Raw genomic sequence first — 12,416 nt, forward strand, 5'->3', positions numbered from 1 at the left:
CAGGAGAACGTTTTTAGCCAGTGCATAGCAAGCCCAACAAGGGAGGGTGGGGTTCTGGACTTAGTGTTAGGGAATGAAGCTGGGCAGATGGAAGGGGTATCAGTAGGAGAGCATATCGGTGATAGTGATCATAATTCAGTTAGATTTAGGGTAGTAATGGAAGATAGGCCAGGAATAAAAATGATCAATTGGGGTAAAGCCAATTTTATCAAGTTAAGAGGTGATTTAGCCAAAGGTAAATCAGTGTCCGAGCAGTGGAAGGCATTCAAGGAGGAGATCCTGAGGGTTCAGAGCAAGTATGTTCCCTTAGAGAAAAAGGGTGGGGCTAACCAATCTAGAGCCCCCTGTCAAGGGATATACAGAGTAAGATAAAGAAAAAAAAGAGAGGCTTAAGACAGATACCGAGGGCTTAGTTCTGCAGAAACTCTAGAGGAGTACAGAAAGTGCAGGGGTACAATTAAAAAGGAAATTAGGAAAGCAAAGAGAGAGCAGGAACATTTTTTGGCAAGTAAAATCAAGGAAAACCCAAAGATGTTTTATAAATACATTAAGAGCAAGAGAATAACTAAAGAAAGAGCAGGGCCTATTAGAGACCATAAAGGAAATCTGTGTGTGGAGGCAGAAGACGTGGGTATGATTCTTAATGAATACTTTACGCTTGTTTTCATAAAAGAGAGGGGCGATGCAGACATTGCAATTGGGGAGGAGGAATGTGAAATATTAGATTAAATAAACATAATGAGAAAGGAGGTATTAAGGGGTTTAACAGCTTTGAAAGTGGATAAATCCCGACGCCCAGATGAAATGTATCCCAGGCTTTTAAGAGAAGTAAGAGAGGAAATAGTAGAGGCTCTGACCATCATTTTCCAATCCTCTCTGGCTACAGGGGCGGTGCCAGAGGACTGCTATCATTGTACCGTTGTTTAAAAAGGGAGAAAGGGATAGACTGAGTAATTACAGGCCATTCAGCTTAACCTCGGTGGTGGGAAAATTATTGGAAAAAATTCTGAGGGACAGGATAAATCTTCATTTAGAAAGACACGGATTAATCAAGGACAGTCAGCATGAATTTGTTAAGGGAAGGTCGTGTCTGACTAACTTGATTGCATTTTTGAAGGAGGTAACAAGGAGCATCAATGAAGGTCATGCGTTTGATGTAATGTATATGGCCACCTGTGACAGGCTCTGTGGCTCTCGTATTGGACTGTTCAGCCACCAAAGAACTCACTTCAGGAGTGGAAGCAAGTCTTCCTCGATTCCGAGGAACTGCCTATGCTGGATGTGAATTTTAGCAAAGCTTTTGTTAAGGTCCCAGATGGCAGACTGGTCACGAATGTAAAAGCCCATGGGACCCAGGGCAAAGTGGCAAGTTGGATCCAAATTGGCTCAGAGACAGGAAGCAAAGGGCAATGGTTGATGGTTGTTTTTGTGACTGGAAGGCAGTTTCTCGTGGGATTCCACAGGGCTCAGTACTAGGTCTCTTGCTTTTTGTGGTTATATATCAATGATTTAGACTTGAATGTCAGGGATATGATTAAGATGTTTACAGATGATACTAAAATCGGATGTGTGGTTGATAATGAAGAAGAAAGCTCTGGACTGCAGGAAGATATCAATGAACTGGTCAGGTGGGCAGAACAGTTGCAAATTGAATACAATCTGGAGAAGTGTGAGGTAATGCATTTGGAGAGGGCTAACAGGGTAAGGGAATACACATTAAATGGTAGGACACTGAGAAGTGTAGAGGAACAAAGGGACCTTGAGTGATTGTCCACATATCCTTGAAGGTAGCAGGCCAAGTAGATAAGGTGGTTAAGAAGGCATGTGGAATACTTGCCTTTATTAACTGAGACACAGAATACAAGAGCGGGGAGGTTATGCTCGAATTGTATGAAAAACTAGTTAGGCCACAGCAGTTCTGGTCAGTGCATTACACGAAAGATGTGATTGCGCTAGAGATGGTACAGAGGAGATTTACGAGGATGTTGCCTGGACTGGAGAATTTTAGCTATGAGGAAAGATTGGATGTTTTCTTTGGAACAGTGAGGGGAGACCGTATTGTGATGTATAAAATTATGAGGGGCCTAGATAGAATGAGTTGGCAGTACCTCTTTCCCTTAGCAGAGAGGTCAACAACCAGGGGCATCGATTTAAAGTAATTGGTAGGAGGTTTAGAGGGGATTTGAGGGGAAATTCATTCACCCGGAGGGTGGTGGGGGTCTGGCACTCACTGCCTGAAAGGGTGGTAGAGGCAGAAACCCTCACCACGTTTAAAAAGTACTTGGATATGCACTTGAAGTGCTGTAACCTACAGGGCTACGGACCAAGAGCTGGAAAATGGGATTAGGCTGGATATCTCTTTGTCGGCCGGCACGGACATGATGGGCCGAAATGGCTTCCTTCCGTGCTGTAAATTTCTATGATTCTGTATAAGAATTGTTCTAGAAGTACTTGTGATGACAAACTAAGGTTCATTTTAGGTAGAGACACAAAATTAATTCTTATTGAAGAAATGAACAGGTACAGTCCATAATTGGTCACTGTAATTATTGCCCAAATAAGTAAGTTGGCAGAAAAGGAGTAAAGAATTTCAGCATGATTGTCCGTTCCTTTGCCGTTCAGTGCAGTGATGGGGCCTTTAGGAAACGATTCTTCTCCTTTTTTGTTAGCGGAAGCAATGGAGGATTCCCTTGGCTGCTTTTTTTTTCATCCAACTCCACAAACTGTTTTGTAATGAATACATTTTCGAATTCAACTTTGTGCACATACTTTCTGATGTAGAGTCCAGTGGATACTAAGACCAGCAAAACACTAAATATGGCCAAGGAACCTTCGGAGACCAGGAGCACAGTGTAAAGCTTGATATTATATGATGACCAAGCTTCTCCTGGTGATGTCTGGTTGCATTGAGATGGTTTTGTAGATCTTCATCTATTTTCTGTGTTGCAGCGGGAAGATGAATCTTAAACATGTTTTTGTGTTCTCCTGTATGTATTTGGATAACCATTTAATTACTTGAATACATTTTTCCAAAAGATCTTTGATCGAGGAGAGCTTATTCTCCAGGTGGCAGACAATGCACTGTGCCAATCCTCTTATATTGAGAAAATTGTTTTGGGCACAGTTGAAGAGCACTACCCCAGTGCCAGCTGTTATCAGAGCATTGCGTTCCGCATGAAATGAGGAAAATCAGAGTGAAGCATCTCAGATACTTTGAAAGAAACAAAGCTGCAGGAGTGACGGCAGCAAAGGTTCCGCACACTATCAGAGTCACTGAGAGGCTGCATCGCAATGCTCGCAAGCTGACGTAGAGGATGCCACTGGCCCCCAGTCCCATTAGGAGACAGAGTGAGATCAGGGACAGAATGTTCCTCAAACTGAACATTTGCCCTGATGCAAACAGGCCCCAAAGAATTGCTGACTGCTGTGTTATTTTCTTGAGCAGAGGCATTTTTGTTCGAATACTGTTCTCTGTAAATCCAACAAAAATCACATTATAAAAAGTTATAGGGTGAAAAATTGGGCTTGGCAGCACCCGTTTTTTGGGCACTATGAGTGCGCTTCAAGTTCCAAACTGGTGTCCGTAAAGCGCTCTGGACGCCATCTTGGTGCAGACGTTAGCGCGCATGTATTTAACTTCTGCCGAACGTATGTAGAGCATCCAGATCGTGATGTCAATCAGCCATTTCTAGCTCTCCACTTCAACCTTTGTCCTCTTTTAACCTCGCACAGCTGAACATGTGTTCAGCACAGAAAGGACCCCTCACCAGTGCTATTTAAAGGGATCATCAACTACTTAAAGGTTAGTTGCTGGTTGATTTCTTCTGGCTGTGACTACAATTCTACACATTTTTGATGCATTCCATAGTTGTTTCAAGTTTCAAAGGTCCACAGGGAGTGGCACGTGCTGAAGGACTTTTTGTGGACTTCAAGGCTTCAGCACAAACCAGTTGCTCCCAGACATTGGTGCACTAGTAAACATTCCTTTTGAAATAGTGTACGACTTTGAGAATGAACAGAGGCTACGTAGAGCAGGACAAGCTGCAAGAAACATAGAAACATAGAAATTAGGTGCAGGACTAGGCCATTCGGCCCTTTGAGCCTGCACCAGCATTCCATAAGATCATGGCTGATCATTCACCTCAGTACCCCTTTCCTGCTTTCTCTCCATACCCCTTAATCCATTTAGCCGTAAGGGCATATCTAACTCCCTCTTGAATATATCCAATGAACTGGCATCAACAACTCTCTGCGGCAGGAAATTCCACAGGTTAACAACTCTCTGAGTGAAGAAGTTTCTCCTCATCTCAGTCCGAAATGGCTCACCCCTTATCCTTAGACTATGTCCTCTAGTTCTGGACTTCCCCAACATCGGGAACATTCTTCCTCCATCTAACCTGTCCAGTTCCGTCAGAATTTTAAATGTTTCTATAAGATCCCCTCTCATCCTTCTAAACTCCAGTGAATGCAGGCCCAGTCGATCCAGTCTCTCCTCATATGTCAGTCCTGCCATCCCGGGAATCAGTCTGGTGAACCTTTGCTGCACTCCCTCAATAGCAAGAATGTCCTTCCTCAGATTAGGAGACCAAAACTGAACACAATATTCAAGGTGAGGCCTCACCAAGGCCCTATACAACTGCAGTAAGACCTCCTTGCTCCGATACTCAAATCCCCTAGCTATGAAGGCCAACATACCATTTGCCTTCTTCACCGCCATGCTATACCTGCAAGCCAAATTTCAATGACTGATGCAATATGACACCAAAGATTCATTGCACCTCCCCTTTTCCTAATCTGCCGCCATTCAGATAATATTCTGTCTTCGTGTTTTTGCCACCAAAGTGGATAACCTCACATTTATCCACATTATACTGCATCTGCCATGCATTTGCCCACTCACCTAACCTTTCCAAGTCACCCTGCAGCCTCTTAGCATCCTCCTCACAGCTCACACTGCCACCCAGCTTAGTATCATCTGCAAACTTGGAGATATTACACTCAATTCCTTCATCTAAATCATTAATGTATATTGTAAATATCTGGGGTCCCAGCACTGAGCCCTGCGGCACCCCACTAGTCACTGCCTGCCATTCTGAAAGGACCCATTTATCCCAACTCTCTGCTTCCTGTCTGCCAACCAGTTCTCTATCCACATCAGTACATTACCCCAATACCATGTGCTTTAATTTTGAACTCTAATCTCTTGTGTGGGACCTTGTCAAAAGCCTTTGAAATTCCAAATACACCACATTCATTGGTTCTCCCTTGACCACTCTACTAGTTACATCCTCAAAAAATTCCAGAAAATTTGTCAAGCACGATTTCCCTTTCATAATTCCATGCTGACTTGGAACGATCCTGTCACTGCTTTCCAAATGTGCTGCTATTTCATTTTAATAATTGATTCCAACATTTTCCCCACTACTGATGTCAAGCTAACCCGTCTATAATTCCCGGTTTTCTCTCCCTCCTTTTTTAAAAAGTGGTGTTACATTAGCTACCCTCCAATCCATAGGAACTGATCCAGAGTCGATAGACTGTTGGAAAATGATCACCAATGCATCCACTATTTCTAGGACCACTTCCTTAAGTACTCTGGGATGCAGACTATCAGGCCCCGGGGATTTATCGGCCTTCAATCCCATCAATTTCCCTAACACAATTTCCCACCTAATAAGGTTTTCCTTCTGTTCCTCCTTCTCACTAGACCCTCCGGAAGGTTATTTGTGTCTTCCTTCGTGAAGACAGAACCAAAGTATTTGTTCAGCTGGTCTGCCATTTCTTTGTTCCCCATTACAAATACACCTGAATCTGACTGCAAGGGACCTATGTTTGCTTTCACTAATCCTTTTCTCTTCACATATCTATAGAAGCTTTTGCAGTCAGTTTTTATGTTCCCAGCAATCTTCCTCTCAGACTTCATTTTCCCCCTTCTAATTAAATCCTTTATCCTCCTCTGCTGAATTCTAAATTTCTCCCAGTCCTCAGGTTTGCTGCTTTTTCTGGCCAATTTATATGCCTCTTCCTTGGATTTAACACTATCCTTAATTTCCCTTGTTAGCCACGGTTGAACCACCTTCCCCATTTTATTTTTACTTCAGACAGGGATGTACAATTGTTGAAATTCATCCATGTGCTCTTTAAATATTTGCCATTGCCTATCCACCGTCAACCGTTTAAGTATCATTTGCCAGTCTATTCTAGCTAATTCATGTCTTATATCATCGAAGTTACCTTTCCTTAAGTTCAGGACCCTAGTCTCTGAATTAACTATGTCACTCTCCATCTTAATAAAGAATTCTACCATATTATGGTCACTCTTCCCCAAGGGGCCTCGCACAACAAGATTGCTAATTAGTCCTTTCTCATTACACATCACCCAGTCTAGGACGGCCAGCCCTCTTGTTGGTTCCTCGACATATTGGTCTAGAAATCCATCACTAATACATTCCAGGAACTCCTCCTCCACCGTATTGCTACCAGTTTGGTTAGCCCAATCCATATGTAGATTAAAGTTGCCCATGATAACTGCTGTACCTTGATTGCACGCATCCCTAATTTCTTGTTTGATGCTGTCCCCAACCTTACTAGTAATGTTTGGTGGCCTGTACACAACTCCCACCAGCGTTTTCTGCCCTTTGGTATTCCGCAGCTCCACCCATACAGATTCCACATCATCCAAGCTAATGTCCTTCCTTACTATTGCGTTAATTTCCTCTTTAACCAGCAATGCTCCCACACCTCCTTTTCCTTTCTGTCTATCCTTCCTGAATGTTCAATACCCCTGGATGTTGAGTTCCCAACCTTGGTCACCCTGGAACCATGTCTCTGTGATGTCAATTATATCATATTCATTAATTGCTGCCTGTTAATTAGTTCACCTTATTACAAATATGCCTCTCATTGAGGCACAGAGCCTTCAGGCTTATCTTTTTAACACACTTTGCCCCTTTAGAATTTTGCTGTAATGTGGCCCATTTTGATTTTTGCCTTGGGTTTCTCTGCCCTCCACTTTTACTTTTCTTCTTTCTATCTTTTGCTTCTGCCCCCATTCTACTTCCCTCTGTCTCCCTGCATAGGTTCCCATCTCCCTGCCATATTAGTTTAACTCCTCCCCAACAGCACTAGCAAACGCTCCTCCTCGGCATTGGTTCCGGTCCTGCCCAGGTGCAGACCGTCCGGTTTGTACTGATCTCACCTCCCCCAGAACCTGTTCCAATGTCCCAGGAATTTCAATCCCTCCCTTCTGCACCACTCCTCAAGCCATGTATTCATCTGAGCTTTCCTGCTATTTCTACTCTGACTAGCACATGGCACTGGTAGCAATCCTGAGATTACTACCTTTGAGGTCCTACTTTTTAATTTAACTCCTAGCTCCCTAAATTCAGCTTGTAGGACCTCATCCCGTTTTTTACCTATATCGTTGGTACCTATGTGCACCAGGACAACTGACTGTTGACCCTCCCTTTTCAGAAGGTCCTGCACACACTCCGAGACATCCTTGACCCTTGCACCAGGGAGGCAACATACCATCCTGGAGTCTCGATTGCAGCTGCAGAAATATCTATCCATTCCCCTTACCATATAATCCCCTACCACTATAGCTCTTCCACTCTTTTTCCTGCCCTCCTGTGCAGCAGAGCCACCCATGGTGCTATGGACTTGGCTGCTGCTGCCCTCCCCTAGTGAGGGGGGCGGGGGGGAGACAAGGTGGGGCAGGGGGGAGAAGGACTCTCAGCAGGAGGCTATATCTGTCCAGGGTGTTCAGGGAGCAAATGTCCTGCCTGAACTTCAGCGAGGAACAATGTGTGAGACGACTGTGCTTCAGTAAGGATTTCCTCACTGTAATCCGCCCTGTGCTGCAGCCACAACTGCAACCTCAGAGCAGGGCAAGGACAGCATTGTCGGCAGCTGTGAAGGTGACCGTGACTCTGAAACTTTATGCGTCTGGCTCCTTCCAGGCTTCTGCTGGAGATATTCGCAACATCTCACAGCTTGCAGTGCACTGCTGCATAACGGAACTCACTGAGGCTCTCTCTTCAAAGATAGATAACTTCATTTCATTCCCTCTTGCCAGAGAGAAGCAGTTGGATGAGCATGGGGGATTGCAGGATTTACAGGCTTCCCCATGCATACAATGAGAGCCATGCTGTCACAAGACATCTGATAGAGCAGATCATTGTCGAGCTGAAGCAGCAATTTCGCTACCTGGACTGCTCTGGAGGAGCCCTGCAGTACTCCGCTGAGCAGGTCTCAAGATTTGTGGTAGTATGCTGAATGCTGCACAACCTGGCCATTGGAAGGGGACAACCCTTGACACCACCTATCAGGTGAGAAGCTGAGGAGAAGGAGCATGAGGGGGAGGAGAGAAGAAGTAGGAAGAGGAGGAAGCGGAAGAGGAGCAAGGGAGGCTGCAACCTAGACAGCCCCTTTCTGACAGGGTTGTACGCGAAGAACTAATTCAAATGTAATACCAGTAACCTTAATCCCAATTCCCCATTCACCAACAATCCCATACCTTACCTTTCCTCTGTCACTGACCATCACATCATCCGCTTCGCTACAATACAAAAATAAAACCCAACACAAAATACACATTCCAAACCAAATTTATAAATTAAATCATACCATGTTGCATACAACTGTAAACTCATGACCCTTGTGCATTCCCTTAGTGCCTGTATTCTGTGTGCCTTTGCCTGTCCTAGTGCTCCTACGCAGTGCTACCCCAGTGGCTGCAGCATGGCTGGTGGAAGGCCACTGACTTTCATTGGGGACACTGCAGATGGCCTTGCAGGACAACCTCGAGCAGCTCTGCACCAAGAAGGTCCAGCTGCAGGCTGCACCATCTGAATAGCTGGCAGTGTGTGCAAGCTATGAGATGTGGGTGTGAGGCTTGCAGCAGAGCTAAGTGTGTGAGAGTGAAGTGAAGCTATGAATGTTACGTAGGAGTCCTGATTGATAGAGATTGTTGGTAGGTGAGTGATGGGGGGTGTGGTGATTTGAGCCGTGGCTGAGGCTAGTGGTGCAGTTGGTGGGATATGGCATTTGAAGATGCATTCACTGACTGTGACCACTTGTATGAGGTCACTGAACTTTTTGGTGCACTTCATCCGGACCCTTGGGGCTTCACTCCTGGTATTAATATCCATGACTATCTGATACCACTGCCTTCTGAGTGTGTGTCAGGAGAGCCTACTTGGCTCCCTGCGGACATAGGACATCTTTCCTCCTTTCCATCTCCTCCACCAAAGCCTCCAGTGCAGCGTCGGAAAACCTTGGAGCCCACTCTCTCCCATGGTCAGCCATTGTTCTTTGTTGTACAGCACTAATCGGAATGACGTCAGCACCTTCAGCAGTCACAATGCACCTCCCCTTCAAGAGGTGCAGGCTAGCTTTAAGTAGTGCTAGCAAAGAACAATATTGGCCCCCCCCCTGCTGACGGGCGCAGCCAATGAACAGTGCGGTTAATGCTGGCTGCATGCGGAAATCATTTAAATGAGCAGGCAGCATAAAGTTGGCGTGTTGCCTGCATTTCAAACAACAAGCATGGGTTAATCGTGCATTGCGATCCCCACGCCCGTTTTCAGGGTTTATCCAACTTAGCCCCCATAGTGTCCATAGCAAGAGAATATACTGCATGATAGCAAATATTTTTGTATTAGTGAGCAAGAATAAAGATAAAGGTGGGGTTCATGTGCCAATGCTACATATCTAGTGCTGATGTAGAAGGCCAGATTATAACTATATCAGATAAGATCCATTGATTATTAATAGTTCAGTGTGTCTGCTATGTTTAGTTAAGTTGTGTGTGTCAGCCCAAGCATTGTAACCATGCAACACAGTGACAATATATGAGTATATTTTGCAAAATTCATATTGCTAATGTGTATTAACTTTAATGGATGTAAATTCTTGCAAGGCCCACTGATTTCTGTCCCTGAACCAGACAAAATCAGTCAAAATGCTTTTGGAAAATATTAAGCTATCAAATTATTCTCTGTCAGCCACAGCTCAGCAGAGCACTCTCACCTAAGGTCACGGCTTCAAGACTCCTTTCTAGACGAACACATAATCTAGGCTGATACTTAACTCCCAGTGGATTCCCCACTCAGGCCTCAGTTAAAATTACAGTCGGGTCTCAATGATGTCATCAGGCTGCAGCATGAATATGAAAAGAAGGACCCTGTTAGCTCCGGGCGTGCGTCCTTACTGCCTGCTCAGGAGAGCAGGTTAAAGTTGCAGATATTGCGATCATGGAGGGTTTCGGACAGGTAAGAGCCAGGATAATTTTAACTGCCCACTTGCCAGGTTTCTGCTGAGTGAGTAAGGTTAAACTTGCTTCCAAATGTGCTTTCTGAGGGAGCGCTGCACTGTCAGAGTTGCTGCGTTTTTCGCGGAGGCGCTGTCTGCCCTCTCAGGTGGACATAAAAAATTCCATGGCACCATTTGAAGAAGAGCATGGGAGGTCTCCTGGTTCCTTGGCCAATATTTAGCACTCAATCAACACCAGCAAATAATGTTCTGGTCGTTATGAAATTGCTGTTTGTGGGAGCGTGCTGTGTACAAATTGACAGCTGTGTCTTCCTACATTACAACAGTGACTACACTTCAAATGTATTTAATTGATTGTGAAGTACTTTGGGTCATCCTGAGGTCATGAAAGACCTCTATAAATGCAAATGCTTTCTTTTTGGGGGGTAATTGAAACCTATAAATGCTTAAAGGAAGGTTGTAAACAAAATAAAAACATCAAAAATAACATATTTCATAATAACATTATTAAATTTGCCCATTGAATTGAGGTAAAGTTTATTTTGAGTGTTTGTGTGCGTGTGTGTGATTTTGACTCTGGCAATAGTGTTAACTGATTTACATAGGATTACATCGGATATATGGCCCAGTAACAGGCCATTCGGCCCAACCAGTCCATGCTGGCATTTATGTTCCACTCGAGCCTCCTCCTGTCTTTCCTCACCTAAATCTATCAGCATAACCCTCTATTCCCTTCTCCCTCATATACTTGTCTAGCCTCCCCTCAAATGCATCTATACTATTCACTTCAACCACTCCCTGTGGTAGCGAGTTCCACATTCTCGCCACTCTCTGGGTAAAGAAGTTACTTCTGAATTCTCTATTGGATTTCTTGGTGACCATCTTCTATTGATGGCCTTATATTATGCTCGTCCCCACAAGTGGAAACATTCTCTCTGTATCCATTCTATCAAAACTTTTCATAATTGTAAAAACTTCAATTTGGTCACCCCTCAGCCGTCTTTTTTCAAGAGAAAAGAGACCCAGCCTGTTCATCCTTCCCTATATGTACTGCTAGTGAATAATATGGTTATAGGCAGCCTGTTTTACATCTCTCCTGATTTTTGTTTCTATTGAGGACCGCCCGACTCAGTATGGGAGTCAGCCAATATCCCTCATACAACAGGCAAGCTGCAGCTCAGCCTCTGCTGGGTGCCTGCAGCTTTGGGCAGGTTGCATGGCCACTACACCAATATTGCACTCATTTCAGGTCGAAGTCTAACATTAGCCACAGAGCGAGAGAGGTAGAGAGGCAAAGACGGAGACAAGGAGAAAGACACGGGCTGGAGAATATCTTTGCTCATCATAATTTAAGTTTATTTCAGAAAAAGAAATTAAACGAATTTTAAAAGCTCCCAGGCAAAGAGATAATATTTGATTAACATCACCGGGGTTTTTATTGACAGTTAGAAAATGGAAACATTCTAAGTTGTGACAGCTGTGAGCTAGACACAAAGAGAGGCAGACACATGTCCAGGAACCAATCACAAAACAATGAATTCAGTGCTCTCGCAAACTTCTTAGAAACTCACAAACCTGTCTCCCATCCAGTGCTGTCAGGCTCGTAGCCCCCCTCTCCCCTCACACACACCATGAACCTACCAATGAGCTAAACCGCCCAGTTCTGCCGAGCCGCAGGTTTCCCTCCACAAGGCTGATACATCTCAAATGCTGCCAAACTCCAGCAACACTATCTCCACAATCCTTTGTGGCCTTAAAAGAACAGGTCTAGTTAAGAAAAAAGATGCAATTTAACAGCAGAATTCTGTACTGTCATTACTTGATATAAAACCTTGTATTTACTGATTTACCAGGAGCAATAGCGGGGAGAGTTGCTTTTGAGTTATATAATTCTTTACAGTGTTTATATGCTCTCAATAACCTATTGAAAATAACTTACTGGGAACGTATAGAACTTTAAATGGAAGTAGAAGCAGTGAGGCAATCTGTGCAATACAACAACAACAACAGCTTGTATTTATATAGCGCCTTTAATGTAGTGAAATGTCCCAAGGCGCTTCACAGGAGTATTATGAGATATAAAATTTGACTCCAAGCCACATGAGTAGAAATTAACGCAGGTGACCAAAAGCTTGGTCAAA

At 44.2% G+C, this 12,416-nt stretch overlaps 1 pseudogene; it reads right to left on the reverse strand.

Annotated features, from left to right (window-relative positions):
* Positions 1-409: 409 nt before the first annotated feature.
* On the reverse strand, positions 410-4,717 carry LOC139261297 (dendritic cell-specific transmembrane protein-like; annotated as a pseudogene).
* Positions 4,718-12,416: the final 7,699 nt, after the last annotated feature.

This window comes from Pristiophorus japonicus, chromosome 1 (assembly GCF_044704955.1).
Source record: "Pristiophorus japonicus isolate sPriJap1 chromosome 1, sPriJap1.hap1, whole genome shotgun sequence".
NCBI lineage: Eukaryota > Metazoa > Chordata > Chondrichthyes > Pristiophoridae > Pristiophorus > Pristiophorus japonicus.